Raw genomic sequence first — 13154 nt, 5'->3', positions numbered from 1 at the left:
GAACTGCCTGACAGCACCGGGGCTGCCTCTATCCGCAGGTGGTACCAGTGCGCACACTTACCACCACGGCCCTTCCCCGCGCTGGAGCAGGGGCAGCCGGGCACCGGTAGGGAGGCTGGGTCAGCTCGGCGAGGAGGCGGCAGAGCAGGCACTCTGAAACCCAAAGTTTAGAGATAAAAGCCATGCCCAGCCCGCTGAGGCACAGGCAGCCCCAGACCAACCCATGCACTGTGAACGGTCTCTCCTCACACTCCCACCTCCTAGTAGTGTTGTCTATCCCCATTTGCCTTACGTGCACCAGGTAATGTTAATAGCAAAGGGAGCTCTGCAGCGGGCTCTACACCCAGCTGCCAGCTACCACATGCCAATGCCCACAGGGTCCCACAGGCCCTCAAAGGAAAAAAGAGAAGGTGCCGTAATACTGTCAAGGAGGCGGAGACATCCATTTGCAGGGAGAACTCAAACCACACAGCAGGAGGATCAGAGGAACAGCATCACCAAGAAGAGGACCCACAGCTTCCGTAGGAAAAGAACCTACACACTTTGCAGGTAGACCAGCTGGCTTTGTGGGATTAGGAAAGGCAGAGATTGTTGAAGAAGACGTCTGCTTTTGCTAGCCAGACATTGCACTGTAGAACCAGCACTAAAGTGCTATCCAACAACCCTTCCCCAACAGTGTAACACAGAGCTACCTCCTCTCAGATGCAGCACAGAAGACAATGAAAAGAAAGAAAAATGAAGGAGAGACAGAGCCAGACTAAAGTAAAGTCTGGACTCGTCTCTGAAAACAGGGTTGTTGGAAAGGATAAGACTTAAAATTACTGTAATGTGCTGTATTCCTTTTATGGACTTTGCAAATAATAAAAAGTGATGATTAAATGAAAAAGAAATTGTGAACTGGGAGGATGGGTCTCTGCAGCGGCTACCGGCAGGAACAGAAAGCCCCTCCACAGGTCTCTGAAGCAGAAACTAACCCACAAACTGAATGCAACTGCACACACAGATGCCTCACAAGGCTGAGCAGGTACTGGGCACCCAACCCATGCTAGGTGAATGGGTGAGTCCCAGTCCAAACCCCTGCAATGAGCTCCCCATATACCAGGTCTGCACAGGAGCGGGGAACGCTGATAGGCAGAAATATTGCTGCCCAGACCCAGCCACAAAGACCCAGCTTTTCGGCTGGGGTGGAGCCGGGACTGTGCTTCATGAGCAACACGGCTCACAGGAACATGCAGGCATGAGCCCTGCAAATGCTCGAGTAGCCAAATCCAAGGGGCAGAACTCTGCGCCCTCACCTGCAGCCCAGGGCACAGCCACACGCAGACATCACCCAAGGACAAGGTAAAATGGGGGAGCCCTGCTAGCTGGAGAGCAAACAGCTGGCAGGTGCTAAGGTGCAGGGCAGGATGCTCTCAGGGCTACAAACGGTCTGAGGCAAAGCTGATTACATCCCTCCCCATCAGCCACCCTTCCCTGCAAAGGAATGCCATGGAATAAACTGGTGGTAGAGACAAAAGAGATCCAGTGAACAGCAAGGCACTGTACACCATGTCCACCTACCACCTCAGGCAAGGAACCTTGTTGGGACTCACGCCCACCTAATCTTTACATGTAATTTTTCAAAAAAGCAGATCACTCAAAATGGCCTGTGCCTCAGGATATGTATGGACTTATCTGCAGAGAAGTGTCATTGCTTGTAAATCCAAACACAGTTGCATAACCACATGGTTAAAAGATAACGACAACAAATTCATACATGGTTGTTCTTATGTACAAATACTGTTTAGCGACATGATGTCAAAAGAACACAAGTATCACCACACTATTTCTCCTTCAGTCTGTTTTTCTTTACTTTCCAAATATGGGCTTTCAAAATATAAAAAGAATTATTTGAAAAATATGTAATTATACTTTAAAGGAATAACATCAGATCAAATCCCACCTAAAGTCCAGTTTTATTTCAAAGCTTCCACGAACACTCTAATCCTTCTAACAAAATAAAGTCCATGGGTAGCAAAAGGGGTTTCAAGCAAACAAACCTGTCCCCCACAATATTTGCTACCAAATTTTACTACTATGGGCCACTGATTAGAAGCACAAAAGTAAAATTTGCTAGGAAAAAAGCCTGCTAGCTCAGTATCATTTTCAAAGTGCAAAAACCCCCAAAAGCTTATCGGACAATATACACAACAAACAGTAAATTATGACCCTATTCTGAGAATCCTTACACACAAGCAAGGAACTATGGATTTTTCAAATATGATATTGCGTTTTAAATCATGAAAATATAATATTATTTGATACAGAGCTAGGAAAAATAGGATTTTAACTGTTATTTTTAACGCACTGACAGCCTTTTCATTTTTTTTTCTGGAGACCTGCTAGCTTCTTTTGAAAAAGAGTTTTAAAATCGACCTTGTTTCACTAGCCACTTCTCTGTCCTAGGTATGAAATCACCATATCATATTATAAAGTGTTAATGCACCAAAAAGCAAAGGGCATCTTTTTTTTTTTTTTTTAGGCAGGAACAAAGCTGGCTCTTTTTACCTATGAAACAGCACATACTTTTTCTTTCACAAGCCCACCAATTTCAACATTGTATTATTCAGCAACCAGTGTTTCATACAGAGACCAAACCTCATTTGCTCTGACCCCCACCTCACGGGAGCAGAGATACGTACGTGATACAAAAGTCAGTATAGAATCTGGGCCAGCTCATTCAGATTTCAGTGGGCTCTACCCTGTGCTACACTCAGGGTACTGTCAACATTTTCAGGGATTTCATCAATGAGCAGCAGAACCACCCTTTGGCCTTGAACACAACCAAACATAGTATCAGCACAGGAAAACCGTTTCAGATTCTTGTTTCCATTTCCCCCTGCTACGTGATACCCAAAGGCAGAGAAGCAATTTATTTTCAGCATTTGAAAACTGATGTACCAGGATCATGACCTCCAACCCTGATAATTGTTTGCTGCAAATACTCGTTACCCAGTGCTCATGCAAGAGGTGGAGAGCATCCACCGGCCTCATAAGGGAAAACCTGGCAAAGCCCGGGCTCTGTCTGAGCTGGGCACAAGATCTACAAGTACAGACTGCAGGCTTCAGCCATTCTTTGAGCGTTAGGTACTCTGAAGAGATAGAAACAGGTCCCAAAGAAACAGTCATCATCTGAGATTTCCTTGGTGGCGTTCAAGACTATGGTATTGGCTGTCGTTGCAAACCGTGGTATTTTCACAGCATAGTACCAGCCTAATAGCAGGGACAGAGAGGCACTTCTCTCCATTTATTTCCTCAGGCCATGCAAGCAAGCTGTGGAGAACCAGAGCTCTGGTGGAGCCACCCTTCTTAGCTCTCTCAGGTCCAAAGTCTTCCCTGAGATGCACTGCACTGTCTTATGAACTTATACCTGAACTCTTGAGCCTGTCTCTCCTTGTTGCTGTCTACACCATCATCCCTGTAACTGGTCTTGTTCACGCATAAAATGAGGCTAGAAGAAAAGACAACATAGATCTCCGCAGATTGTAAGGGATGTTATAACTGTCAGAAATCAAACAAAAAAGAAAAGAGGCATCTATTGCATCCTTCCTTCCCCTGCTGGCACCGTGAGCGACCGCAGGAGCCTGGCTGCCACAGGACGTGCTCCCAGGACGCTCTGCAAGATGCACTTGGCATGGCAGCTCTGGGCCTGGACGAGCTGCTGTAGCTGGGCATGCAGAAGGAGCAGACGTGGCTGCAGCACTTGCTCCCAGGCGGCCTGTGCACAGCCATTTGGGAACCACATTTTAAATGAGGAAAGTGCTAGTTTTAGCACAGTTATTTTTAGTTTGTTGTTAGAAAAATGTGGCTCTGTAAAGAGAGATGTTACCCTGCCTGCTAAAAGGACTCGGGCAGGACTCCTCGGGCATCTCAGCTGCACATTCACACACATCCCCAGGCAAAGCCCCTGTGGTAGCTAGCACGAAGGGCTCCGGTCTCAGCAAGAAAAGCGGGGAGACGGCTCTTGGCTAGGAAGCAGCCCAAAGAAGATGTTTCACGATACCACCGGTTTAAAAAGGAGCTGCGGCTCCTGAAGCCCCCGAGCGCTTTAACTGAAGGCTACGCTGAAACCCTGCTGCTGACGGAGCCGGCGCTGGAGCCCGGGGACCACCGCGCCGGGCGCCCCGGCAGCAATGCCCGAAGGGGCACAAAACCTCCGGCTCCACCCGCCCCCCCAAGCGCTGCGAAGCGGCCCAACGCTCCCGCCCCGGCGCGAGTTCCGCGGCGCCCCGCCGTGCCGGGGCTGCGCGGCCCGAGGTGGCGGCGACCCCGGCCGCAGCCCCGCGGTCCCGGGGCGGCCGGCGGCAGGGCCGAGCCCGCACTCACCTGCGGGGAGCGCCGGCCGCGGCCCCGCCGAGCGGCAGCAAAGTTTGCGGCGCGGCGAGGGACGGAGAAGTTGGGCTCCCCCGCCCCGCCGCGCCCCGCCGCCCCGCCGAGCCCGCCGCCCGCGCCGGCTCTTACCTGGGGCGGCGGCCGCGGCGGCCCCCCCGCGCGGGGCGCTCGGCCTCCCGCGGCATCCTCGCGGCACCGGGCGGCGCGGCGCACCGGCCCGAGCGGGGCGCCCCGGCAGCGCGGCCCGGAGCGGATCGCAGCCCGGCAGACGGGCAGGGAGCGGGATCGCGGCGCCCGGCAGCCCGGCCCGGAGCGGACGCGGCGCCCGGCAGCCCGGCCCGGAGCCGATCGCAGCCTCGGCGCGGCGGGCGGCGGCGGCGGCGGCGAGCGGAGCCGGCTGCTGGCACCGGGCGGGCACGGCGCGAGGCGGGGCGCGGGCGGCGGGGTGTGTGGCTGGGGATGCATGTGCGGCGAGAGCCGCCTTCCTCCCCCTCGCTTCCTTCGCTCCCTGCCTTCCCTCCTTCCCCGCCAGCCCTGCCCAGCCCAGCCCAGCCCAGCCTCTGCTGGAGACTCTGAGAATGCAGCGCCTGGTCCCCGCCCGGGACCGGCCCCGGGGCGGCCGGCCCCGGGGACCCTCCCCTGGAGACCGGCCGCGGGCACCGGCCCTGGGGACCCCGCCGCGGGGACCGGCCCGCTCCGCGCCTCGGGACCCGGCGCCCGGTGGGGACCCGTGCCCTCGGGACCCGCCCGGCCCCGGGGACGGCTGCCGCCCCCCCCAACCCCCCGCCCCCCGCCGCCCGCCGCCCCCCCCCAGGAGGGCTTTTTCTCTGCCCGCACACCGGACCCTCTCCCCCCCCCCTCTGCCCTCCCTACGTGCCCCCCCCCCCCTCTCTCCTCCTCCCTCCCGACCGTTCCTTCCCCCCTCGCCGCTCTCTTCCCGGGGCAGACCTTGCCTCCCCAGGGCCGGGCCCGGCCCCTCCGAGCGCCAACGCCGGGCGGCGCCCGGGGCTGAGAACGCACAAACTCTGCGCATGGGAGCGCAGCACTGGGCGGGGGGGGCCGGGGCATCCGGCAGGTCAGGGAGACCCCAGCCCGCCTTTCCCCAGCCCCTGAATGGGGCCAGATCCCGATTGCCCGGTGGCAGCCTGGCAGGAGCTCCGGGAGGGGCTCTGGGCACCGCTGGGGCTGGGGCTGGGGCTGGCCGACCCCCTCCGGATGTGCACCGGGGCGGCCACGGCAGCCGGCATCCTCAGCACCCACCTCAGGTCTCAGGTGCTTCTTCCAGAGCCCTGCTTGAAGTGTGGCAGGCGCCATCCAGGCTCAGCAGCACTCAGGGGCTGCAGGGGCAGGAACGGCCGCACAGCTCGCTGTCTGCAGTAGAGAGTCACATACCAGCAGGATCCACAGCAGAGTGCCACGTTTACAGGCCGCTCTGGGCACGATCAGGACAGGTGGAAGGTGGAAGCGGGGAAGAAGCTCAAGGCTGGTGAGGCTGCAATATTATTTTGGGACAGATAAATCTGATCGTGGTTTAGCCACAACTCAGGCAAACAGCCCCGAGTGGGACATTTTCCAGTCTCCACTGTCCAGGGTCTCACATCTTACCTGGAGAAAAATGCTCTCCTGCTTCCACAGCAATCTCTGGTATTGGGCCTTGGAGTTCGGCCCTGGAAGGAACACGAGGGAACACCGGAGAAGGGAATGCCCTGTTGCTCCATGTGTGCAGCACCTTGCACATGGCAAACAAATCCTCTGCTTGGCCAGTAAGGGGCCGAGAGACAGTGGTAACCCAGCACCAGGTTACCCACAGACCACCTGGGTCTGCTGCTTCCTGCACAGGCAGGTGGCCTGCAGGTCGGGGAGAGGTGGATGGAAAGCAAAAGAGAGTGGTTTATAACCACAGCATGAATCCAGGAATGACTCCTCCTTTCCAGGACCAAGAGATGAACAGGGCACAGATCCAGCAGCAGCAGGCTCAGGCAGCTCTCCTCCCCACCTTTGCACCAGTTGGTACAAGGCTTCCCATCCTCATATTACTGCATGATTCTCACCCTCAAAGGCCAACGGGGCCCTGAAGAAGACCTAGGAAATACTCCATACCAGCCCCTTCAGACATGGAAGCATCTAGAAATGTCCTCAATCCCAGTGTGAGAGTGAGAAACCTCCCAGCTGCAAGCACTGCTGCCAAAGTAGATCCCACTTGTGCCTGCTGCTCTTGTAGGGAAAGGAGCAAAGCCTGGAGTACAGCTGCTCCACCGCTAACACTGTCTGCAAACAGAGACCTTGCTCAGTGCCAATCTAGCCCTAGGACAGCTGCTGGGCTCTTGTGCCAGCATTGACACAGGCACTGGGAACACCCAGATCCTTTCCCTGGGACAGCCAAGAGGCTGTTTCTCACAGTGCGGTGGCAGCACAGATGGAGCTGAGCCTACCTGGCAGAAAGCATCCAATAAGCTGGTGTGGTACTGGGTGGAGATCGTTCCCACGCTTGTCTGTAGTTGTTGTGCCCTTTTCCAATGTGTTTTTGCTAAGACCCCCTTACCGTGGAGCCAGGGAAGGTTTGTCTCTCCTTCCATCACCCCCTCCCCATCTCACAGCTGCTCCGTGCCTAATCTAGTTGAAGATGTCCCTGCTCATTGCAGGGGGGTTGGACTAGATGGCCTTTAGAGGTCCCTTCCAGCCCACACCATTCTATGATTCCATGATTCTGTGATGCTATGCCCTCTTGCTGCTGCCCTGCAGGGTGCCGGTAAGGCCAGCCAGGCCTGCCCCAGCCCAGCTCCCAAACGAGCCCCAGAGAGCACTGTAATAAGGCACATTACAACAGTCCTTCCGTGAGACCTGAAGTCGGCAGTGCTTCAGGGTATGCCCAGGTCACACAGTAGCACAGGCCAGGAGCTGCCCCCTGCACTGTGGGGAAGGGGTGACAGAGGATGCAAAGCAGGAGAACAAGGACCACCTGTGACATGATCGCTCCCTTTGTGAGCACGACTCCCCACATGCGCTAGCACTGAACGCAGCCTCCACAGCTCCGTACTGCAGCCGCTCTCAAAAGTTGACATGTCACTTTCATGTCATGTCTTGTATTCTCAGTGACAGGAGGATGGATGTGTCATCCTTTGACTTTGCTGCCATCCCCTTTATCTCCATGGGAATTTAGTCCTCATCTGGCTTCTCCTTTCCTCTTATTCCCATCATTGCTTTATCCCAGCATTCAAATAGCTCTTTTGTATTTCCTAGCTCTCCTCTACTTGCAGCACTCTTCCCTTATTCTCATATACTCTCCCCATCTCGTTGAGCTCCAGGCCCCTTTGCTTTGTTCTCTCCCTATCTTTCCCTTTCTTTCTGCTAGTGACTTGTTCCTTCTCTTGTGATTTGTCTTCCCTGCTCTGTCCCTTTCACTCATCTGTTCTCCTTATCTCTTTTTGCTCCTTCCTCTTCCTTTTCCCAGTCTTTGCACTCCCCCCCTCCCTCCGTGTGCCTTTGTCTGTAAGGAGTTGAAAGTTAAAAGCTTTTCCAACTTGATCCTGAGCAGCTTTCCCTGGTGCTTTCATCTCCACAACACATTTGTAAAACTACTCAGACTGAAGAGCCATGACATGAACAACTAAAGAAATATCAGAAAGAAACAGGACTCCCAACATGGGAGAGAAATTTGCCTTCTCCAAGAAAAATCTCCCTGGTTCACTAGCACTGAGGTTCTCTCTCCACAGTTCCTGTAATCACAACATAAAAACTGTTTACCAAGATTTCCTCTTCCTGGCCTCATCCTCCTCCCTGGTGAGGTCGGTGCTGGGAGGGGTAGACACAGGGGTGCCCGAGAGCTCCCCATCACCTCCTGCCAGAAAGTAGCTGTTACCGCCCTGCTCTCCCTCCCCTCTCGCTAGCAGCTCCTGCCAGGTTTGTCACTCCTGCTTGTACCACAGACTGCTAGCCAGAGGGAAGGGTTGGTCACACTAGGAAAGATGCTCTGGCTCTTGTCCAGTCCTGCTCCCTGCTCCTCCTTCATGCAAAAATGGCAGAGACCTGGCAAACTCTCCCAGCTGATGTGTCACCAGCCCCCCTCAGCTGCCAGAAGGAGTTCTTTCTTACCACTTTCTCATGTGTTCCGTGCAGGGTCCAGCATTGTTTGCGGTAGAGCAGCTGCAGACAAGGACTTTAGGAAAATTCAGGGAAGAAGTGCTTTCAAGCCACTGCTTTCTTGGTGCTTCTGTGCAGCCTGTGCTTTGCAGGGTTCATGTGTGAGCACAGAAGTATGGTTGATCTTACCTGTGACCAGTGGCAGGGAATTCCAGAGTTGCCAGTACAGATCTATGCTCTGTCACATGGAGAAAGTCAAAGTGCTGCCTGCTTACTTGGAAATCTGTTGCTGAGAAGCCCATGAATCCTGGTTATTCTCACAACTCTACGAGAGATTAATCTCGCTAAGTCCTCCTCCTTCTTCCCTATTGGAGAAACAGATTCAGCACAGGACAAGCTCTGTGACTCACCTCTCTGTTGGCAGAGCCAGCTCCCATTAATCTAACTCCCTGTCTAATGTCCACATTTGGCTGGCAGGCAATCCATCTCCAGTCCAGCTCTCTGTCCAGGATCCAGCTCCCCTGTCAGTCAGCGCCTATCTAACGCTGGGTGCCCTGCAGGGCTTCTCCCTGGCGGGACAGGGGCAGTCTGCAGCCCACTGCCCAGGATGACAGCAGGGGACAGAATCTGGGATGGATGGGTACTTGCTAGGCAAAGCAATATCTGGCTGCAGTGGCAGCTGGGCTCAGCATCTGCCCAGCAGACCTGTTTTCATTCTCTGACCTCACCCCGCCTCGTCTCAGCAGAACAGAGATTCACATACCTCAGTCCCACCAGTCTCACTCTTCATGGGGTGCAGGATTCAGCCTGCTGCCCTCCAAGTTCACCCTGAAAGGAGCCGAACACTGGGTGTTAGGACTGGAAAAGAGGGCTTTGCTCCCAGAGCTGCAGCTCAGGATGCCATGAAGGCTGCATGGAAGCAAGTCCCCCTGCCAAACTCCCTGCAGAGGGTCCCTGGATGGTCACATTTGCTCCTGCTGTGCCCAACAGCCACCTCTCGCAAGCTGCATGTCCTTGCCTCACACTGCCTGTCTCCTGGGGGCTGCAATGTGGGATCTACATTACACGCCCCGATTGCCTCCTGCCTCTTCCTGGATGCTGCTCTGGCACAGGTCCAGAAAGATGGATCCCATGGGCTGGTTGCACCACAGGACTTTCTTCATACCCCGCTGCTAGGGAGAGGCCTCTGCACCCCCTAAAAGGCCCGGCACTGAAATTCCTGATGGAGATAGGGGCAAGAGCTGAAGGCAGCAGTTCTGTGCTCACACAGGTCCTGCAGGGTTGGGGACACTCCTTAACACACCACAGAGTGTGCCCACGCGAAGCTGGAGCTGACACAACGTGGCTGGGAGGGGCACAGCCCAGCGCTGCCCTAAGTTTGCTGGGCACATATGGGCCAAAACCCCCAATCTATTGCCCAGAGCCATTTCTCACATGCCACCCTGCTTACTCCTGCCAGCTGAACAGCCCTGCCTTGCTGAGGCTCTCTGGTGCTGCTTCGAGTCTTTTCCTGGGAGCGTTCCCACTATCCCACACATTTAGGCACTGCCTGTCACCAGAGCATGGCAGCTCCCCCCATCTTTATTCTCCCCAAGTACTGTGTCATTTGCAGACTCCACGGTGTCAGCCTTGTGATTAGATTCCAATGCCTTTATGAATAATTTGTTGCGCAATTATAAAGCAAATATTTAATTGAACTTTATGTAAAATTGCTTCTGCCTCTGAGCACTGAACCACTGGTTTGGGATAGGGCATCGTGTGACCACATCAGCCCTCAGGAGCCCCGCGAAGAGGCTAGCAGCAAACTGTCAGACTCCTTTCCCAGCAGCCTGTGGCCTGCATGCAGACAGCTGGCCCTGGCCGCTCCCAGCTGAGCCTGTGGAGGGGAGTGCTAGGGATGGCTCTGCACTGGCCCCAGAGACTGCCACAGATGCACCAGCCGCAATATCGCAGTGCAGCTCCCTTCCCTTGGGAGCACGTCCTTGGGCACTAGCAGGAGAACGTGTCTTCCTCAGCTGAGCAGCAGAACAAAACAGCTGGAGCATTCCCACAGTGTGACCAGTGCTATGTTAGAAGAGCCCAGCATGAAGTATGTCACTGTAGAAAACATCTTTGTGACAAGTTGTTGGCAGTCAGGTTTCAGCACAAGGATAAGGACAGATGCAAAGACACCGGCTTTCCTTCTTTCCAGTCCTTTTCCTTCCTGGACAAGACTGGAGTATGCAGATTGGAAAGTTGCACTGCAGCCAGCTCTTTAAGGGAGGGAATGCCTTTGCTCACCGGCCATGTCTCAACAACATGGGGCACCAGTCTGAATTGGTAACAAGAGCTTTGGCACCAGGGTGCCCATCCTGGGAGAGGCTGCTCAGCACACACTAGGGCCAGCGGTCTGTGCAGAAATACTCTATGTACCATGACATCACCTGCAGGCTCAGCTGGAAGAGTTTGAATGTAGGGGGTCTGGACACACCTCAGATTGGCCATGGTATCGCCTCTGTAGGGAAAAACATCTATATCAGCAAAACCAACAGAACTGGACGAAATCCTAATTTACCATGGTCTGTAAAAGAGGCTGAAGTGCCTATTTCCAGTGAGGCGAATTTGAAATTGAAAGAGGAAAACGAGTGCATTGAAGAGATCAGAAGCTCCTTTCCAAGCGCGTATCTGGTGCAGGTAATTGCTAACTGACCTGGAGGGGCTCTTGAAATCAACCTAATGCAGCAGATTCTGCTGCTCAGAGCGACTCTGGGGCTGGGGACAGGCATGTGCATACAGTACCCCCAGCTGAGAGGCTGGCATGACAGGACAGGCTGCTGTGCAGTCGGGGGCTAGCAAGGGAAAATGCAAGGCCTGAGGCCAGGGAGGTGTTGCGGAAGAAGGCAACAGTGGTCTGTGTGGTGCTCACCCCCGCCAGTATCCTAAGCCTAGCCAGAGTATGTTCAGCTGGAAAAAAGGGCCTGGTTAGCTGCTGGAAGCTGGACACTTGTCCTTGGATGGGGCAGGCCTATCTGCAGTGACGGGGGAAGGAAGGCTTGGAGCCTAGCCTGGAGCGGCTGTGCTGATGCGCTGGGAAGGGGTGGATGGGGAGTCTGCTCGGATGAGCTCAGCAGCTGAGGCACTGGATGCGGACCACGAGGCAGGAGCTGGAGTCCCTGCTCCAGTGCTGCAGGGGGCAGAAATGTAACGTATCCTGCTGACAGGAGTGCACGCTTATTAGTTTCTCCGCGCAGACCATAGTAAAGAACAGCAGTTCCCTGTGGGAGCCTGGGGATATCCCCTTCCCCAGCAGCACTTTCTTGCCTCTCAGCTCAGCTTGGGCAGCCCCTTCGCTCAGCTCTTGCTTTTATGGCTACAGACGAAGCAGCGCAACTTACCCTTTGGCTCCCAGCCACGTGCTCCCTTCTGCCAGCTCACCCCAGGATCAGGTCCATTAGCTGTTGCCTCTGGCAGCTCCCCTTGCTTCCAAGTCCTTGTTGCTTTTCACTCACAGGTGTTAAAGGTTCCTTTCAAGATGCCCCTTTCTGCTTCCTCTGCAATCCAGGCATTTCTTTAATAAATAGCACTTGTACTGGCTCTGTGATGTCTATTTGGCTTCGTGCTTTCATCTCCACTGCTGGTTGTGCCCAGCGTGAAATGCTGCCACTCAGCCTATAAAAATTAATGGTTGGGGCAGTTATTTAGAATCATAGAATCGTTTAGGTTGGAAAAGACCTTCAAGATCATCAAGTCCAACTGTAAATCTAACACCGCCAAGTCCACCACTAAACCATGTCCCTAAGTGCCACATCTACACGTCTTTTAAATACCTGCAGGAACGGTGACTCAACCGCTTCCCTGGGCAGCCTGTTCCACTCCTTGACAACCCTTTCAGTGAAGAAATTTTTCCTAATATCCAATCTAAACCTCCCCTGGCCCAACTTGAGGGCACTTCCTCTTGTCCTATCGCTTGATACTTGGGAGAAGAGACCGACCCCCACATTGCTACAACCTCCTTTCAGGTAGTTGCAGAGAGTGGTAAGGTCTCCCCTGAGCCTCCTCTTCTCCAGACTAAACAACTCCAGTTCCCTCAGCCGCCTCTCGTAAGACTTGTGCTCTAGACCAGTCACCATGCTTATTAGTTTCTCTGCGCAGACCATGAAGCTATGCCCTAGATATGCACTATAACAAACCAGAGCAAAGAAAATGGAGGAAAGGCAGAGGTTTGGGCTATCAGGTCTGGGCTGCATCCAAGGGTCCCAGCTGGAAAGCTTAGGACAGGGCTAACTGGCAGGAGGAGCATGGTTCAGCCTCCTTTTCTCCCTAGTAAACACACACACACACACACACACACACACACACACACCCCACACACACCCCCCCGTGGCTCTGACACCAGCCGAGAGCAGAGAGAAACAGGGCTCAAAGCAACCGTAATCTTCCCAAAACAATGGTGGGAGAACTGTGGTACAGTGAAAGCTACAATCTGGCTGCAAAAAGCCATGGAGAAGATGTAAGCTGGAAAACAGTTTATTTCTGGTATTAGCATGGTCTTTGGACTCACATCCCAGAAAGGCAGGGTGATCTGACCACTTCTGGAGTACACTAGTGCCGAGTCCAGCACTCTGAAGGATACATGCTCTGGATTGGGAAGACCACCATAATGTGGTTGGGAGGGACCAGCAAAGCCCTCCTACACTGAAGGGAAAGGAAGCCCTGTCCAGTGC

General features: G+C 54.4%; 1 protein-coding gene across 16 annotated transcripts in view; it reads right to left on the bottom strand.

Annotated features, from left to right (window-relative positions):
* The window catches only part of CDH22 (cadherin 22), a 107732-nt gene that overhangs the window by 86865 nt on the left and 7713 nt on the right, over positions 1 to 13154 (bottom strand). For 10 of the 16 annotated variants that reach the window (XM_041122578.1, XM_041122580.1, XM_041122594.1 and 7 more), the window contains 5 exons: positions 11826 to 12099; positions 9902 to 10945; positions 9215 to 9279; positions 5977 to 8816; positions 5632 to 5863 (listed from right to left, as the gene is read on the bottom strand). The gene's annotated coding sequence lies outside the window, so the exon portion shown is untranslated. The remainder of the gene's footprint in view (positions 1 to 5631; positions 5864 to 5976; positions 8817 to 9214; positions 9280 to 9901; positions 10946 to 11825; positions 12100 to 13154) is intronic. The other 6 variants (XM_041122581.1, XM_041122589.1, XM_041122588.1 and 3 more) reach the window with 6 other exon arrangements.

The sequence above is a fragment of the Aquila chrysaetos genome, chromosome 3 (assembly GCF_900496995.4).
Source record: "Aquila chrysaetos chrysaetos chromosome 3, bAquChr1.4, whole genome shotgun sequence".
Taxonomy (NCBI): Eukaryota; Metazoa; Chordata; class Aves; order Accipitriformes; family Accipitridae; genus Aquila; species Aquila chrysaetos.
Note: the sequence above shows the minus strand (reverse complement) of the source record. Positions and strands in the feature narration are given on the sequence as shown.